Here is a 20094-nt window from a genome sequence, read left to right as displayed (position 1 = left end):
TCATTTGTGTTTATATGGACATACTTATACAGTAGACATTCAAGACGATAAAATGTGTAGGTTTATTAGATTACAAAACACAAACTGTTTCACTGTTTCGAAACAGCGTATCGAAACATTACATTGTACTGTTTCATTTGTTTCGAAACAGTTATGTGTTTCAGTTTGCCCATCTCTAGTGTCTATGATCATGTAACTTCTGGGTGAATTGCTGCTATGTCGCAGATAGTGTAGGGGCACTGTCGACATTGTGGTAGTGCAACAAGTTGGTTGAGGCGGTGCTCGCAGGGTGCGACAAATCTGCGAAGGGAGGCGGAGGGAGTCTGTGATTTGGCGGCATTCTTCTTCGCGACAGCCGCCTCCGCCTCCGCCGGTGGCGCAGCCGGGCGACGAGCCGGCGAACTAGCCAGCCGGGGTCGGCGCGGCGGCAGCGGCCCGCCGTCACAAGGTCCGCGTCTGGGGCGCTGCGCGGTCGTCGATCGGCTCCGCACGGCTGCGTCTCGGCTCAGCTCGACTCGGCTCGGCAGGCACCCGACACCGGCCCGCGTCCCACCGCTCCCTGGCACACGGCTTCCGCTGCGCCAGGAGCGCCGCTACACGTCTCCTCAAAGGTGAGTGCGTCGCCCGAACCTGCTGTTTAACGGCAGCTTGCCGATCGCTCGCGCAATCTCTGACAGTGCTGTCCCTCTGCCACGGCGACGACCGCTAACAGAAGCAGAGTGGTGCGTGACGAGTTTTGCACGATTACGAAGAATGCGACTATAACAACAAGCGTAATTTAAGAAGACGTGAGAGCGGTCTGGTCTTAATGGTACATATTCAACAATGCCGTCGTTCTGCACGCCACGCTACACAGAGAAACGTCCGCAAAAATACTACTGTGTAGGACTGTGATGATATAAGATAATGGTGGCAGGTATCCCGTACGAGGCGGAGTAAATGTGAGAGATACAGCGGTCTGAATTGCTGGGGTGGGGCGGAGTGTTGTCGCGTCGCGACCACCTGCGGCCGGGCCGGCACGTGGTGTGTCGGCTGTCAACAGCGGCCTCTGGCTGCGCCCGTGCACGCCACGGCGACACGCAGTCTGTCCGTCGTTGCAGCGCCTCCGCCGCGGCTGCCTGCCCGCTCTCATTCATCCGGACGGCATCGCACGATAAGCGCTGCGCAAATACACCAAGGCCGGCGTCAGATAAGACCGATGCGCCGTGCGACACCGAACTCGCATTAGGGGCGGAAAGGAGTTCTAATCTCGAGAAAGGGACCTACGAGATTTATTCGCCTTAAACGGGAGCTAGTCTCAGTTTTAAAACGGTCTCCAGCCGTTCGCAGAGAAGTCAGTTTTGTTTATTCAAAACCGCTTAGGGTGAATATCGTGGTCGATTCTTTTTCCTCTTATCTACGACTCTGTGACATCGATTGAAGTTTCAACACTAGAAAAGAGGAGACGGAATGTTTTTGGGTGCACACGTCTTGAACGATATGCTGAGGTCGTGATGTATCAGAACGAACGACCTAACTTTTTCACGTCAAGCAACTTTTGACACGTTAAAGGCATTTTTATTCCTCCACCCCCTCTCCCCTTAGATCGGGGTCTTGTTAAGCGAAAACCAACGATTTCTTCAACTCCATTAATACCGACACATAGGCATCAACTTTGTTAATGGAACTGTATCATTGTTGCTCCACAATAACACGTCTGTATGAGATACAGAACCCGTTCGTATACATGATAAATTTCGGAGTAAGAAAACACCGTTTTCATATTAAATTTACTTGATTTCTTAATGCAGTTAAAGACTGAGGCATATTTACTTACCGTTTGTGCCATATGTTATGTACCGGTACCTCAAAGTTTTGCGGCCGGTGTGGCCGAGCGGCTCTAGGCGCTACAGTCTGCAACAGCGCGACCGCTACGGTCGCAGGTTCGAATCCTGCCTCGGGCATGGTGTATATGATGTCCTTAGGTTACTTAGGTTGAAGTAGTTCTAAGTTCTAGGAGACTGATGGCCACAGATGTGAAGTCCCATAGTCCTCAGAGCCATTTTTTGAAGCTCAAAGTTTTGTACAAAATTGTTGATACTCTTCTACTTGGAATCCTTTCGTAACCCATAAAATGTCTAGATCGTACTCTCACAACCTATGTGCGCACAAATATGCCTGGAGTGATGGAGGCTACAACATTAGCAAGGTCTTTCGCAGAACGTCACAGGAAGAAATGCACAGGCGTTATATCCAGAGATCGCGCTGGAGACTTGGTTGGTCTTGCTGGAAAATCACATTTGGTTGAAAGGGAGGAGGGGCTGAAGAAGCTGAGATGCAGAAAATTGCTCAGGTATGTCCAGATAAACAGCTCCTGTTACTGTTCGCTCTATGAAGAAAAATGGTCCAACTGAACTGTTTTTAATCAGTTCAAACCACACGTTCACCGTTTCGCTGCCTCTGACTTGCTCCGGAAAACCGCGAAGATTTCTCGAACACCAAGTGCGAATGCAGTGCCGATTAACCTTCCTACAGGTATGGAAGGTTGCTTCGTCAGAGAAACCCTTTCCTATGTAGGTCGTCCGCTTTGTTCTATCCGGTCCAACATCTCCATAGCAAATTTGTAGCGAAGCAGTAAGTCGTTTTGCTACAGTGATGTCACAATTTGATCTCTCGACACGCAAACAAATTCATTTATGCAGCACCTTATGAGCTTCTGGGCGAGGGATGTTTAGCTCTGGTGGTGCTCGGAGAACCGACTTTGATGAGCTTCTTTGGAAGGTCTGTGATCTCCTGTCCCATTTCGTCAGATGTGCCAGGACCTGTCTGTCTGTTTACACGGGGAACTTGTCATAGCAAGCTTTAATCGTCTTAACATTTCGTGCCTCCCTTTGAAATTCCGTCGGAAATTTCTGTGGACAGCAATCGTGATTTCGTTTCCGCATTCCACTCCGCATGTTGGGCTCTCTTCAGGCGTAATCATTTCTGGTAATTATTTTGCACATGAAAGAAGAGTCGTTAAGAAATCTACACAACTTTTTGAGTTTCTTTGCCGCAAGTATCTACCTCGTCGTTTTGTTAATTACCTTTGGAAAACGAAGGAGGCTCCAATTGTACACCGTGGGTTTTCAAGATAGTGGTTTTTACTGTCGTTGTGCTCGTTTGAATGGCACGCTGCCCGAAGTTAACTTCGCTCTCCGTCGAGTGTGTGGCACAAACATCACGTGTCACTAGCCTCGGAGGCGTCAGTTTCCGTTGTGGCGTAAACTTCCGAGCGGCATTCCGTTCAAACTGCGTCAACAAAACTGCACTAAAGGCCACTCTAACAATTTATTTTTACTCGAAGTCAGACGCACAAAAGTCACTGGTTTCACTCAAACGGATCTGGTATTTCGACACAAAAATACCATAACCTCGTTGATGAGCGAAGTTGTGAAAAATAATTGACATTTCTCATCAGCTTTTCGTCACTATTAGTCGAGGTAAAAAGAGATTACAAATGGTTTAAAAGATCTTTGAGTTAAACGACCTAGGTGTTTCACTCTTCATTTGTTGTTTAGCACCCTTTAAACGCAGTGTCCTCACCTTCTTTCGGTATTCTAGTAAACCAGCTTAAGGGATTAAAAAAAGAGTAAGTTCTCGAAGTGTGCCCCACTCAGCATAAGAAACAATTTGTAGAAATTGGTCGGCCCTATATATTTTTTGTTTATTCGTTATGGAATTTATTAATTCCTTGTCGCAGTTCTATACTTGGTGCATAAAAGTTTTTTCATTGTAGTGGGTGCTCTTCCTTGAGTAATGTGATAATTTGTTGGAAAACTGTTTGCAAAACCAAAACATACATATTAAGATCTTTGTTTAAGTAGTATTTAAAATACATCCTCCCTTTCGCTAGGAAACTCGTGATTACTAATCACAGCTATTACTTTTATAGTGATTTCAATTTATAAATAGCAATCAACAAAAAATAAGATATGAAACTTTTAAATGAATCATAACCGGTTTTGGGTATAAAACTGCATCTTCAAGAGATGTCTATATGCTATTCCGACAAAGCCTCATGTTTTGTGTTGTTAAGAGGCGTGAAGCCTTAAGAAATTATTTTGGTGCTTGAATTGAGAAATTCAATAGAGTTTCATGACATGTTCAGAGTGACGCATCGTAGATTATTTCCAGTGAATGTTTCCAGAATGTTTTGATTCGTGATCACTAAGGAAACATCCGTCCAGTTAATTTAATATTAAATGCAAAATTCTCTTTCTTTCTTTCCACCATGTTCTTTTACGCTTCCAAGACGTATTAGTATAAGTTTCATTCAATAAGAAAGTGAGAAAAGCCTGACGCTTTCAACCACAAACTATTATATGCTCTGCACACCACTACACTGTGCTTGGCGGAGGATAAATTAGAATCGTATTTCTGTTTTGTTTCTTGTTCTATTCTCATATTACATGAATGGAAAAATGACTGTATGCTTCTGTACGTGTCCCAGGCTCTGCTAGTTATTGTCACGATCTCTGAAAAAGATATACGATGGTCGTACCGTCTTCTGAGAATACAAGTCCTCTCAATTTATCCGCAAAGGTTGTGCAACATTTTCGCATGGGCTGAATCGCTCTGTGACGATCTTAGCAGTAGGTCTCTGAACTCATTCTCTGTTGTTTGTCACGCGTAGTTGATTAGAACTTCTAACGCTGAACCTTTAGAACTGGCCGCGCTAGTCTTTTTTATGCGATCTGCTTTACACACGGCGCAATTGCATTTTCCCACAGCTCTTCTAACAAATCTGACTCCCATTCGCCTGCCCTAATACTGACTTAACGTGATGGTCCCCTTTCACGCTTTCAACTCTCTTCTTAAGTTACCTTAAATATTTCTACGGAATAACGTCCCCAAATGTTCATTTTGGAATCAGATGTTTTCTCGTTGTTAGTTTAGAATTACCCTACATTTATCTACTGTTAGAGAAAGCAAGTGGAAATTTCGTCTAAGCCTTTAATCCCTTTACAATCGTCCAGTGAGAATACTTTCCTCTACAAAACAGCATCATCAACGAATAATTACTCGTCTGGTCATCTTTCGAGAGTCAGGAACTGTTTAGATAATCCTCATTTAATGTTCCGTTTCATTTCCACATTTTTAATTAGATTACGTGTTTCGATCACATTGGACCATCTTCAGGTTTAAGTATTTGCGTCAGCAACCCGTCTTGTCTACTGAGAACTACACATCAGAGTATTGTCAGTAAGACGGATTGCTGATGGAACTACTTATATCTGAAGACGTTCCAGTGTGATCGAAAAATGTAGACTAATTAAAAATGAGCAACTGAGACGGAACAATAAGAGACTTATCATAATACTCGTATACTGTTGCTGATCCTGTCTGATTAGTCGTTTATGTATAATGAAAACATTGAATAGGCCTATCCAAAGACGTTTCCTTGGGGCACACTCAATGCTACTTCACTTTCTGTGAAACGTTTTCTGTCCAGTATAAAGTGCTCGGTTCCATTAGCCAAATATTCTTGCAGTCGGCCACATATCTCCAAAGATACCCCGCCTGATCGCACCTTCTGTAGTACCCGATGTTGTACAGTGTCAAGCGTCTTCAGAAAATTTGGGAAGACGGCATCTGCCTGTTTACATCTGCACCTAATCTCTGAAAGATGAGTATGAATAAATCAAGTTCTGTGTAACGTGTTAACTGAATGCGTATTGACTTTTTTTTAAGATAAGCTTGTTTTCCTACAGGAATGTCGTAAGATTTGAGCTTAGAATATGCTCTAAGGTCCAGCGACAGACTGACGTAAGCGAAGTCGGTCTGTATCTTGTGCATTCGATCTATTATTCTTTTTGAAACTGGAGTGACCTGCGCTCTTTCCCAGTCACACGGGACTAAGCGGTGCTCAAGAGATCGCCGACAAACGAGAGCCAGTTCTTTATTGCTATGCTTTCGTCACTGTCGTCATTTTTTCGAGCCTTGGCGTGCGGCAGGCGGTGCGGCCTGATCTTCTGGTCCTGTCGAGCAGCGGGTCGGTCCACAGCGCGCGCATTCCTGACCAGGTATCCCCGTACAGCGAGCTGGGGGGCGCCGCGCAACGCCATACCAGGTAGAGTCAGTCGGCAGGTGCGCGTCCATTCATCCCGGCTGCGACCGCTCGCCAGCCTGGCGGGAAAACTCACCCGCCCCCGCCGCCGCCGCCTGCTTCACAGCCATCCTGAGCCGACCGCTCGCTATCTACGGCAGCATCAGCATTCTGTCTGTAAGGGGCGGACTTTTCGATTGAGGGCATTGCTACAGTGCATATGCAACGCAGCGCAACGCCGATGCGAGTTTACAAGTAGTCGGGGGATTAGTGTAGTACGAGGGTCACTCCAAAAGAAATGCACACCATTTTTTTAAATCCATCTTTTATTCTACATGTTTGAAAGTTTTACAGTGTGTAGATACATCCATTACGAACAATATTTTCATTTCGCCACATAATTTCCACTCCTCTCAACTGCCTTACGCCATCTTGGAACCAGCGCCTGTATACCCGCACGGTAAAATTCTGGACCAACCTGTTGGAGCCACTGTTCGGCAACGTGGACAAGGGAGTCATCATCTTCAAACCTTGTTCACAAAGAGAGTCTTTAAGTTTCCCAAAGAGATGATAGTCACATGGAGCCAGGTTAGGACTGTAAGGCGGGTGTTTCAGTGTTGTCCATCCGAGTTTTGTGATCGCTTCCATGTTTTTTTTTTTTTTTTTTTTTTTTTTTTACTGGCATGTGGCCGTGCATTGTCGTGCAACAGCAAAACAACCTGCTTTTGCCGATGTGGTCGAACACAGCTCAGTCGAGCTTGAAGTTTCTTCAGTGTCGTCACATATGCATCAGAATTTATGGTGGCTCCACTTGGCATGATGTCCGCAAGCAAGAGTCCTTCGAAGTCGAAAAACACCGTAGCCATAACTTTTCCAGCAGAAGGTGTGGTTTTGATTTTTTTTTTTGGTGAATTTACATGACGCCACTCCATTGGTTGCCTCTTTGTCTCTGGTGAAAAATGATGAAGCCATGTTTCACCGCCTGTCTCACTTTGTGAGCCACTGTCAACATCCTGGGAACCCACCTGTCACAAACCTTTCTTAACGCCAACACTTCCAGTATTCTGCAAACATTTCCTTCCCCTATCCCAACGTAGCGTGACAGTTCGTCCACTGTGATGCGTCTGTCAGCAGTCACCAATTCGTTAACTCCCTGCACATTGTCTGGAGTGTGTGCAGTACGAGGCCTGCGTTGTGAGGACAATCCTCAATATTGCCGTGCCCGCTTTCATCACGTAACCTGCTTGCCCACCGACTAACTGGACTGCGATAGACAGCAGCATCTCCATACACCTGTTTCAACATCTTGTGGATGTTTCCCACTGTCTCGTTTTCACAGCACAGGAATTCTTTGACAGCACGTTGCTTCTGACGAACGTCAAGTGTAGTAGCTTCCTTGAAGACGTGCTGTGACGGCGCCACTCACGGGAACAGGTTGAACTAAGTTTGAAATCAAGCGGGAAGGATGTATCTACACACTGTAAACTTTCACACATGCATAATGAAAACTGTATTTTTACAAAAAGAGTGTGCATTTCTTTTGGAGTGACCCTCGTAACACTAGTATCTTTCGAAGTGCGTACGGTAAATGCGGAAACGTGAACTATGGCGACCAAATGCGTCCAAACAGGACCAAATTGCTCTTAGTGTTCTATTGACACTCATGTGTATGGGGTACAATGTCTGTCGAGAACCACTGGGACAAGGAATGCTGCTGTTGCGTGATAACGCACGCCACCATGTCGCAAATGTCGTAACGCAGAAGTTAACCCAACTCAAGTGGCAGAGACTGGAGCACCCATCCCCATATTCCTGATCTCTCCCCATGCTATTATCGCTCTTTACGTTCCTTAAAAAAGGTCTTTGAGGGTCGAGGATTCCTGTCAGACGAGACGCGCAGCAGGCAGTTACGGACTTCTTCACGCAGCAGGATACGGCGTATCACCAATCATCGTATCTCCGACGTGGTGCCTAGGTGGAATGCTTGCCTCATCAGTCACAGCGATTTTGCCTATCTGGCATACTAACTGTGCACTGTACAGCGTTCGAACTGAACATTTTTGATCGCCCCCCTTGTAGCTGCTACAAGTATCCTCAAACTCTGCGGTCGTCTTAATTTCATCACTTACGTCGCTTAATGCGTTACTTTACACCAGATTTTATACGTCAGATGTCTTTTGCAATCACAGATTTCACAGTATACAATCCCAACAGTTTACTAATTACTTACTTGCTTCTTCTGGATTGTTTGTCAGATCAACTGTGGTCAGAATGTATTCGCTCTCCAAACACTCGCTAGGCACTGCCTACGCCATTCTTCGCAATATCCTTTGTACAGCTTGTGAGGAGTTTATACTGTTGTTGTGGTCTTTAGTCCTGAGACTGGTTTGATGCAGCTCTCCATGCTACTCTATCCTGTGCAAGCTTCTTCATCTCCCAATACCTACTGCAACCTACATCCTTTTGAATCTGCTTAGTGTATTCATCTCTTGGTCTCCCTCTACGATATTTATCCTCCACATTGCCCTCAATACTAAATTGGTGATCCCTTGAAGCCTCAGAACATGTCCTACCAACCGGCCCCTTCTACTTGTCAAGTTGTGCCACAAACTCCTCCCCAATTCTATTCAATACCTCCTTATTAGTTATGTGATCTACCCATCTAATCTTCAGCATTCTTCTGTAGCACCACATTTCGAAAGCTTCTATTCTCTTCTTATCCAAACTATTTATCGTCCATGTTTCACTCCCATACATGGCTACACTCCATATCAATACTTTCAGAAACGACTTCCTGACGCTTAAATCTATACTCGATGTTAACAAACTTCTCGTCTTTAGAAACCCTTTCCTTGCCATTGCCATTCTACATTTTATATCCTCTCTACTTCGACCATCATCAGTTATTTTGCTCCCCAAATAGCAAAACTCATTGACTACGTTAAGTGTCTCATTTCCTAATCTAATTCCCTCAGCATCACCCGACTTAATTCAACTACATTCAATTATCCTTGTTTTTCATCTTATATCCTCCTTTCAAGACACCATCCATTCCGTTCAACTGCTCTTCCAACTCCTTTGCTGTCTCTAAAATAATAATAATAATAATAATAATATATATGCGGACACGCCGATGTAATGCGGAGATGACTGCATGACACGAGAGGATGGTTCACCGTTATAAAACGCGGGGAGCGTTGTTTTGTCGCAACGGCTTTGCTGCAGTGGATACACCGGTTCCTGTCAGATCACCGAAGTTAAGCGCTGTCAAGGGTGGCCGGCACTTGGATGGGTGACCATCCGGGCCACCATGCGCTGTTGCCATTTCCCGGGGTGCATTCAGCCTCGTGATGCCAATTGAGGAGCTCCGGTCACAGAAAACCATTATAACGACTGGGAGACCGGTGTGCTGACCACACGCCCCTCCTATCCGTATCCTCATCTGAGGATGACACGGCGGTCGGATGGTCCTGATGGGCCACTTGTGGCCTGAAGACGGAGTGCATTGTATTGTCAGTAAAGAAGCAATGATAGCAGAAAGGTTCGGAAACGGAATATCATTGGACGTCACCAGAGTAACAAAACCACAATGGGCATTTCATCCCAATAAAGCTGCCCAAGGCGACTGTTGGTGATGTGAGTGTGAGGTGGAAACCGTAAGATAAACAAAGGCCAGGCAGACCTCGTGAACTGATGGCCGGGTACCGTCCAGCATTGCGGTGGGTGGTAGTAAAAGAATCACAGGAAATCGGCAAACGGAGTCACTCGTAAGTTCTAAATTTCTACCAGCAGCCCTGCCAGCACTAAAACTGTCCGTATGGAGTTAAAGGGAATGGGGTACAATGGTGGAACAGCTTCTCAAAAACTATACGTTACTGTCGTCAGCGCTGAGCGACGCTTGAGGTGGCATAAAGGGTGACGCCTCTTAACAAATGGTTCAAATGGCTCTGAGCACTATGCGACTTAACTTTTGAGGTTATCAGTCGCCTGGAACTTAGAACTAATTAAACTTAACTGGCCTAAGGACATCACACACATCCATGCCCGAGGCAGGATTCGAACCTGCGACTGTAGCGGTCGCTCGGTTCGAGACTGTAGCGCCTAGAACCGCTCGGCCACTCCAGCCTGCCGCCTCTTAACAGTGAGTGACTGGAAGCGAATGACTTGGAGTGATGAATCACGCTATACCCTACGAAACGCGGTGCAAGGCTTAGGGTTTGGCTAATGTCTGGAGAACGTTACCGGCCATAATTTGCAGACCCTACAGAGAAGTACAGAAGAATTTGAGTGTGTGTCTCGTGGTTAGGGTTTGGCCCCCCTTACTGTGCTCAAGGAAACGCTAAATACGGGAGAGCAAGAACACATTTTACGGGCAATGTGTAATGCGTACAGTAGAGGAACGGTTCGAATACGATGATTGTGGAATACCTTTGGGATGAGCTAGACTGTTGCCCTCACTCAAGACCTCGTCTGATTTCCGCCGAGTTCCATTCCTTCACCGACATTCAGACATCTCACTGAAAGTGTCTCCAGCAAAATTCAAGCTGTCGTAAAGGCGAAGGGTGGACACAATCCCTATTAATATTCAGGAATAGGTGTCAGAATACTTTTGATCAGTTAGGGAAATGGCTGAAGTGAGAAAATTGCAGCTGGTGTTGAGGTCGGTCGTGAGTGTTTCCCGATAGGTCAGACGAGAAAAGCAAAGAAATGCGCATAAAGCTTAGGGACTTGGTCCAGTAAACAGTTTTAAGCTGCCTCAAGTCGAACGTCAAGCCAACGTGGACCACACTGAACACCAACTATTTCTCGTGTTGTTTCCCTTTCAGTGCGGTATTCATTTTTTCTGAGCGAGCACCTTTATTTAAGAAATACAGCAACCCGCCACTTTTTATGTACAGTATATGATCAAAAGTATCCGGACATCTGTCTGGAAATGATTTACAAGTTCGTGGTGTCCTCCGTTGGTTATGCTGGAATTCAGTATGGTGCCAACCTTAGCCTTGATGACAGCTTCCACTCTTGCAGGCATACGTTCAATTAGGTGCTGGAAGGTTTCTTTGGAAATGGCAGCCCATTTTTCACGAAGTGCTGCACCGAGGATAGGTATCGATGTCACTCGGTGAGGCCTGGCACGAAGTGGCGTTGATAGGATTCAGGTCAAGACTTCGTGCAGGCCAGTTCGTTACAGAGATGTTATTGTCGTGTAACCATTCCGCCACAGGCCGTGCATTATGAACAGGTGCTCGATGTTTTGAAAGATGCAATCGCCACACCCGAATTGCTCTTCAACAGTGGGAAGCAAGAAGATGCTTTAAACATCAGTGTAGGCCTGTGCTGTGATACTGCCACGCAAAACAAGAAAGGATGCAAGCCCCTTCCAAGAAAAACACGATCACACCATAAAACTACCGCCTCCGAATTTTACTGTTGGCAGAACACACACTGGCAGATGACGTTCACCGGCCATTCGTAATACCCACACCCTACCATCGGATTCGTCACTCAACAGAACGTTTTTCCACTGTTCAGTCGTCCAATGTTTAATCGTCCAATGTTTACGCTCCTTACACAAAGCGAGGCGGCGTTTGGCATTTACCGGAGTGCTGTGTGGCTTATGAGCAGCCGATCGATCATGAAATACAAGTTTTCTCACCTCCCGCCTGTCATAGTACTTCTAGTGGATCCTGATGTAGTCTGGAATTCCTGTGTGAGGCTCTGGATAGATGTCTGCCTATTACACATTACGATCCTCGGCAGTCTCCGTCAGTCAACAGACGAGTTCGGCCTGTACGCTTTTGTGCTGTACTTGTCCCTTCCCGTTTCCACACATCGGAAACAGTGGACCTAGGCATGTTTAGGAGTGTGGAAATCTCGCGTAAAGACGTATGACACAAGTGACACCCAATCACCTGACCACGTTCGAAGTCCGTGAGTTCCGCAGAGCGCCCCATTCTGCTCTCTCACCATGTCTAATGACTACTGAGGTCGCTGATATGTACCTGACAGAACGTGGCACCACAATGCACTTAATATGAAAATCATATGTTTTTGGGGGTGTCCGTATTCTTTTGATCACATAGTGTATATTTCAGGATCTCACATACCATTGATTGGCGTCATAAATTTATATCTTCGTCAGTGAAACGTTTATATCGACTACATTTTGAACGCTGGTACTGCCTTTTGTCCTGTGGCTTAGTTACGGTTCTTTCTCTTTTTTTTCGGCCGCATGGCGAATGCTGCGCTGCAGAACTGCATCAGTGAAGCTGAAAGTGCATGTGCTATAAGGAAAAGGAGTTAATAGGTACAGAACAATAGGCACCTGCAGCGTTGAAAACGAAGTCGATAAAAAAGTTGTACTGCTGTCGTTGAAATGTATTATGGCAGTTGGAGATGGTTGAAAGCGCGAAACACGTGTTGGTATAAATCAAGCTATGCATAAAAACAGCTGATTGCTGTACTCTTAAAGTAATTCAATCTAAAGCTCACGGAGTTCAGCTGCTATTAACATACAGAAACTGCTTCTTCAATTCTGTTTCTGCTGTTCCTCTTAATCTGAGTCATTCCCCTACGTAGCCCCTTTTCAAATTCCGGTACTCTTCTTGTTTCTTCTGTAATTGCTTACAGTTACAAAAATTAATTTTTCCTTTTTCGGGCTTCCAAACATCTACGCACCCTTCGACTCAGAGTTGCAATATTAAAAGTTTTGGCTGGTTTCGTTGCCTAGGGGCTGGGATACGTAGTTGCCGCATCACATGCCAAACACTGCTGAGTCTACAGTATACGATAAGAATACGCACATGAATCTAATGGTCACTCGGCAATTGCGAATTATGAAAGTAACATATACATTTACAAATGACAGATTCAAATTAAATAAACTCTGTAGGTACTATCTTAACGACTTTAAATGATGAGTACGATAGCAGAAGTACTTTTGAGAATGCGGTATATTTGTGCAAAGTCCTTATCGGTGTCGATGGTCCAGCAGTTAAATAAAATATAAGTCGAGTAACTGGGAAGCAATAGATTCATACCTCACGTAATTAGATGTGACAACAACATAGCTCGCGAGATATTCACTTCTGAACGCATACTACTTCTTCACTGCAGAAGCCACGGAAATCACACAAGAGCACAGGTCGGCACTCCGAAATGCGACCACGCGCATACCGCTGCACACTATCCAAGTCTTTCCGCGGAATCTGCGTCCGTCGCGCCGTCGCCTCCAACTTCCCGTGTCCTGTGCCGTACTCCTACCAGCCCTGTCCCCTCTCGAAACGATGCTCTTCTCGCGCTTCCACCCAGTCTCCCCATTCACGAGCGCTGTGATTGGCTAGAGCGCTCGCGCCATGTCTTCAAGCTAACGCACCTACAAACATATTCTCAATGGAGAGAAGTCTTCCGAAGTAAGAGTGAGTTCAGGTGTGCCGCAGGGGAGTGTAGTAGGACCGTTGCTATTCACATTATACATAAATGACCTTGTGGATGACAGCGGAAGTACACTGAGGCTTTTTGTGGATGATGCTGTGGTATACCGAGAGGTTGTAACAATGGAAAATTGTACTGAAATGCAGGAGGATCTGCAGCGAATTGACGCATGGTGCAGGAAATGGCAATTGAATCTCAATGTAGACAAGTGTAATGTGCTGCGAATACATAGAAAGAAAGAAAGATCCCTTATCATTTAGCTACAAAATAGCGGGTCAGCAACTGGAAGCAGTTAATTCCATAAATTATCTGGGAGTACGCATTAGGAGTGATTTAAAATTTAATGATCATATAAAGTTGATCGTCGGTAAAGCAGATGCCAGACTAAGAGTCAATGGAAGAATCTTAAGAAAATGCAATCCGAAAACAAAAGAAGTAGGTTACAGTACGCTTGTTCGCCCACTGCTTGAATACTGCTCAGCAGTGTGGGATCCGTACCAGATAGGGTTGATAGAAGAGAGAGAGAAGATCCAACGGAGAGCAGCGCGTTTCGTTACAGGATCATTTAGTAATCGCGAAAGCGTTACGGAGATGATAAACTCCAGTGGAAGACTCTGCAGGAGAGACGCTCAGTAGCTCGGTACGGGCTTTTGTTAAAGTTTCGAGAACATACCTTCATCGAGGAGTCAAGCAGTACTTTGCTCTCTCCTACGTATATCTCGCGAAGAGACCATCAGGATAAAATCAGAGAGATTAGAGCCCACACAGAAGCATACCGACAATCCTTCTTTCCACGAACAATACGAGACTGGAATAGAAGGGAGAACCGATAGAGGTACTCAAGGTACCCTCCGCCACACACCATCAGGTGGCTTGCGTAGTATGGATGTAGATGTCGATATTTATGCACATAAGAAATACTGGATCTATATTTAAGTACTTGAAATTAAATAAATATTCCTAGAGCTGGCCCATAAACACGCTCTAACACACATTATTAAATACATAAACTAAATAAACATACATCAAAATAAAAGAAGCAAAAATAGGCCAAGAGCCTAATGTCTCTGTGCTTTCTAAAACACAGTAAATATTTAACCAATTTCTTCATGAATAGTTTATGTCCGATGTAAACAAAGACTTAGATGAATAAATATATTTATAAGCATGCTGCTGCTGGTTTTTCGCGTAACTGTGGAGTACTTATTGCCTGACGCGACCGATAGTAATCGGCCACTTTGGCTCCAATAACTCATGTACTACTCAAGTTACATGGCTGTAATTCATATCAATTAAGGTTTAAAATAATAGCTTCTAAAGACACGTAAATCGGATGAACCATTTAGATTTTGGAAATTCGTTACTGGGTGTTGTATAACTTACCGTCAGATACTAAACTTTAAACTAATAAAGATATTGATCATCTGATTACACCATCCGAATCGTCGTGCAAATAATAGTAATGTTCATGTTTCTTTTTGAGGTATCGTGATTCATCCTGCTACTATTAATTTCTACACGAACCGTGAAATGTGTGCCATTAGGGTTTCACAGAATCCGCCATCTTTGGCACTCCCGGCGTGTCTCCTTCGTCGACATAGCGTCACCGCGGAATTTCCAGCCACGCGATCGGGCTGGGCCCCTCTTGCTTCGGCCAGCGTCTGCCACCACGTGGCCGGCCTGCCCAGGAACCCGCGCTCGCCACTGCTTCCTCTGAACTTACGAATATTTTCAGGGCGCGACGACTCGTGCGTTACCTCAGAAGTTCATGTCGTTATTTTTTTGTGCTTGTCTTAGGGTACGATATTTTTTGTGTGAGTAACGGATTCATTTCGAAAATATATGTAGTCAAAACGCTTATAGAAATATATTACGAAAGAGACTGGCAGCTTGTTTATTTTGAAGCCGTCCTTAATTCATCAAAAGCCACAGGCTATAAAAACTGAAACACGTAACTCCGCAGATAATTAATATGTTTACTTACTATGGATCCTGAACTTCCAAATCTGTGGCGGCGCTTTGAGGTGATACATTGGTGTTTAAATAGTGCGGTTTCTTTCGTGGAGTCTGCTGCTTCTCACAAGGGAACCTCCCCATCGCACCACCCTCAGATTTAGTTATAAGTTGGCACAGTGGATAGGCCTTGAAAAACTGAACACAGATCAATCGAGAAAACAGGAAGAAGTTGTGTGGAACTATCAAAAAAATAAGCAAAATATACAAACTGAGTAGTCCATGCGCAAGATAGGCAACATCAAGGACAATGTGAGCCCAGGGTCGCCGTGGTCCCGTGGTTAGCGTGAGCAGCTACGGAACGAGAGGTTCTAGGTTCAAGTCTTCCCGCGAGTGAAAAGTTTACTTTCTTTATTTTCGCAAAGTTATGATCTGTCCGTTCGTTCATTGACGTCTCTGTTCACTGTAATAAGTTTAGTGTCTGTGTTCTGCGACCGCACCGCAAAACCGTACGATTAGTACACGACTGGACGTGCCTCTCCAATGGGAACCGAAAACATTTGATCGCAAGGTCAACTGATTCCTCCACAGGAAAATACGTCTGATATATTCTATATGACGCTGGTGACGGAATGTGCGTCACATGACAGGAATATGTTGTCGACCCACCTAACTTGTACACTTAGCGAATGGGTAAAATGATTCTTCTACCTTGCCCGATTTAGGTTTTCTTGTGGGTGTGATAATCACTCCCAAAAAAGTGATGAAAACATAAGAGTTTGTCACATAAACTGCAACAAATGAATGCAACAGTTTCACAGTCGCACAGTTTTCCCTGTGCTCTGTCAAAACATATGTTTTTAACGTTTTCAAATTTTTCAGTGTGTAGGCCGTCAAATACTGCATATGTCCAAGCAAATCTGAACATGTCCTGGAATTTTGAAGCGCGAAGTTGATTATGTGTGAGTGCCTGAACTTTGATAATTGTCTGAAAATAAAAAATTAAACTTTTCACTCGAGGGAAGACTTGAACCAAGGACCTCTCGTTTCACAGCTGCTCACGCTAACCACAGGACCACAGCGGTACTAACCTCACACAATCCTTGATGTTGCCTATCTTGCACGTGGACTACTCAGTTTGTATATTTTGCTTATTTTTTTCATAGTTCCACACAACTTCCTCCTGTTTTCTCCATTTATTTGTGTTCAGTTTTTCAAGGCCTATCCACTGTGCCAACTTATAATTAAATCTAAGGAGCGTGCGATGGGGAGGTTCCCATGTCAGAAACAAACATGTCAGCTACGCCACAATACGACTTTAAGTACTTCAATTATGCGTTTGTGGTTGAGTGTTACTTTCAAACTCGGTACGGTCGAAGCCTAGTCATACCGATGACTTGAATGCCGTATTGTAACTTCTGAATGTGGCAGTGCATTTTGCGTGTGAAAAATGGTAAGCTGCGCCGTCATTAAACAAGAGTTCTCTCCGTCGTTAAACAAGAGTGCTCTCAATAACTGTGGTGTAAGACAGCACACAGTTCAGTGAAAAGGGCACATAATATGAAACTAGACTCTTCTAAAAAAGTTCCTTACAGTTCACTGGTTTCGTTTACTTTCTTTGTGACAGAGACTGGTTATTTATATAGAAATTAAGCACATCATGATGAAGCTCGTTAGTTCAGAATGCACCGCAAGTAGAAAATCAATGCTGGATTTCACTTTATGTAGCTTTCTATTTTCCTACCTTATCGTCCTTTAAATTTCAGTCTCTGAAAATTTATGGGAGAAGTGGCGATTTGCTATTTACAACGGTTCAAAATGGTTCAAATGGCTCTGAGCACTGTAGGACTTAACTTCTAAGGTCATTAGTCCCCTAGAACTTAGGAATACTTAAACCTAACTTACCTAAGGACATCACACACATGCATGCCCGATGCAGGATTCGAAACTGCGATCGTAGCGGTCACGCGGTTCCAGACTGTAGCGCCTAGAACCGGCTACAACGGTTCCAAAGGTATAAAAGCCTCACACATATATCATTGTTTCAGAGTAAAATTCATTCGTCAGTCGCTCAAAACAACGTGCAAGCACCTGCTTGTGTGATGTCGAGCGGTAAACGCACGAGTGTTACAAAATTATAAATTTTCATTTCAACGACATAGTTCGATTCAGGACTAATGTGGCTCAAAATGTAAGAATAACATAAGGGCGTGTTGCGTCATGAAGGTTCATTATTCGAAGCAAGGAAGTGATTTAAAAATTCCAATGAGGTGTTTTGACACGGCTGAGTCACATTAATGTGACCACCAGCTACTACACTTTCTACGTCAACGTGCAATAACCACTCACAGACGGCGGCAAATGGTAGCAATGGCAATTGGGGGGGGGGGGGTTACATAAAGCGTGTCGGGGTAACGCGTAAAACAGTACAATCGCTATCGTAACATGGAAACGGTGCGATTTGTCTGACGCCCAAAAGAGCATGACTATTTGATTTAAAGCCAAGAGTGCAAGTATTTACGAAATGACTAAGTTTTTAAACTTTTCGCGTGGCGACGTGATTAAGGTATACCGTGCTTGGCAAAATGGTGCTATTCAAAACCGGCACGGAGGCAGTTGTGATGTACCGTAAGCCATAGACGACAGTGGAGATGTGTACGGGCGAACAGACGTACAACTGTTGAGCAGCTGACTGCCCAGGTAACCTAGGTGCTAGCAACAGTGTCTCCTCAACGAGCGTTCAGCGAACGTTGATGCATCTGGGACCCCGGAACAGCCGCCTGTTCCATGCTACTGTTCGCCGGCGCCGGAGACTCGGACTGACACATTAGTAACGCAGGTGCACGTACTCTGACTGACGACAGGTGACCTATTCAGATGGATCACGTTTAATGCTCCATAGGACATAAGTCCATTATCGTGTACGGCGTGAATGTCCTGTAACAATCATCGAAATGGTTCAGGCAGGAGGAGGGAGCATTATGTTCTGGGGAATGTTTTCGTGGCATGACCTGGATAATCTCGACATCTGGATGGAACCGTGGATCGACATCAGTAAGCATCTGTCCTTGGGGACGATGTCCACTCCTACATGCTGTTCGTTTCTACGTGGCACGATAACATCTACCAGTAGGACAAGGTAACGTTTCACACAGATCGTACTGTACTTGGGTGGTTCGCAGAGCTCACCGTATTTAAACACAATCGAGAATCTGTGGTACCACTTCGATAGGACTGTGTGTGACATGGATCCTGAACCAGGAAACCTTGCGCATCTCGCCGCAGCAATGCAGTCGTCGTGGCAACACACTGCTGTCGGTTGCCTCCAGGATCTCAATGATCCTGCGCCGGCTCGTCTCTCAGCGGTCCGCGCTCGAAAAACAGATTATTAAGGATTCTGACACGTGGCACATTAATGGGGCTGGAAAGTGTGTATCCTGGAGTGGGGTTTCAACATGAGGAAACTCTGCCACTTTGATTTACTCGTAGTGTTAAACGAATGCCGACAACAGTATCATCGATTATCGATTATGCAGTTCATCTATTGATGCGAAAGCGGTAGTGAATTTTTCAAAAATGTGTTTCATCAATCAGTGTGGAAGATTTTGTTTCACTATGAGGGAACTTTGATAGCAGAACGATCGTTACGGACGTCCCGGGCCCTCATACGTTACCTCTTATGCGAGAGTATCGTGTTGCCATATTTGACCAGCATAATGCTCCTCCGCTCATGGAACGCATGGCTATAAATTATCTGCCTGATGTAGAAATTCTCCCGTGGCCAGAAAGATCACCAGATCTGTTCATGATATAAAATGGTAAACGCTGCAAGAAAGGCATTCTGCAACGCGGTAACGTTTTAAGGTTCCGAGAGCGTAGATTACTAGGACATTCAACCGATATATTGCTTGCACTTATGTACGTCTAGGAAAATACCATTAACATAAAATCAGAGATTCAAGCTCGCAAGGTGGTTTACTAGCAATTGTCCCTCCCGCGAACCATAGGCGATTGCAATAGGAAAAGGTGGAGTGACACTGGTATCCAAAGTATCCTCCGCCACACACCGTTAAGTGGCTGGCAGAGCGTAGAGGCGTGGGGGGTCAGCTCGGATGTGAACTCCGATCCAGTGCCAATAGCCAGGATGTCAAGGACCAGTTAAAACAGCTGTGAGTCAGCTAGCCTCAGGAAAAACACTACTGGCCATTAAAATTGCTACACCAAGAAGAAATGCGGATGATAAACGGGTATTCATTTAACAGATATATTATACTAGAACTGACTTGTGATTACATTTTCACGCAATTTGGGTGCATAGATCCTGAGAAATCAGTACCCAGAACAACCACCTCTGGCCGTAATAACGGCCTTGATACGCCTGGGCATTGAGTCAAACAGAGCTTGGATGGCGTGTACAGGTACAGCTGCCCATGCAGCTTCAACACGATACCACACTTCATCAAGAGTAGTGACTGGCGTATTGTGACGAGCTAGTTGCTCGGCCACCATTGACCAGACGTTTTCAATTGCTGAAAGATCTGGAGAATGTGCTGGCCAGGGCAGCAGTCGAACATTCTCTGTATCCAGAAAGGCCCTTACAGGATGCAACATGCGGTCGTGCATTATCCTGCTGAAATGTATGG

At 44.9% G+C, this 20094-nt stretch overlaps 1 protein-coding gene across 5 annotated transcripts in view; it reads left to right on the top strand.

Moving 5' to 3' along the window:
- The first annotated feature begins 442 nt into the window (after positions 1-442).
- The window catches only part of LOC126334563 (extracellular sulfatase SULF-1 homolog), a 1305433-nt gene continuing 1285781 nt past the window's right edge, over positions 443-20094 (top strand). For 4 of the 5 annotated variants that reach the window (XM_049996948.1, XM_049996944.1, XM_049996947.1 and 1 more), the window contains exon 1: positions 443-611. The gene's annotated coding sequence lies outside the window, so the exon portion shown is untranslated. The remainder of the gene's footprint in view (positions 612-20094) is intronic. The other variant, XM_049996945.1, reaches the window with a different exon arrangement.

Source organism: Schistocerca gregaria, chromosome 2 (assembly GCF_023897955.1).
Source record: "Schistocerca gregaria isolate iqSchGreg1 chromosome 2, iqSchGreg1.2, whole genome shotgun sequence".
Taxonomy (NCBI): domain Eukaryota; kingdom Metazoa; phylum Arthropoda; class Insecta; order Orthoptera; family Acrididae; genus Schistocerca; species Schistocerca gregaria.
This window is presented reverse-complemented; position numbering and strand designations above follow the sequence as displayed.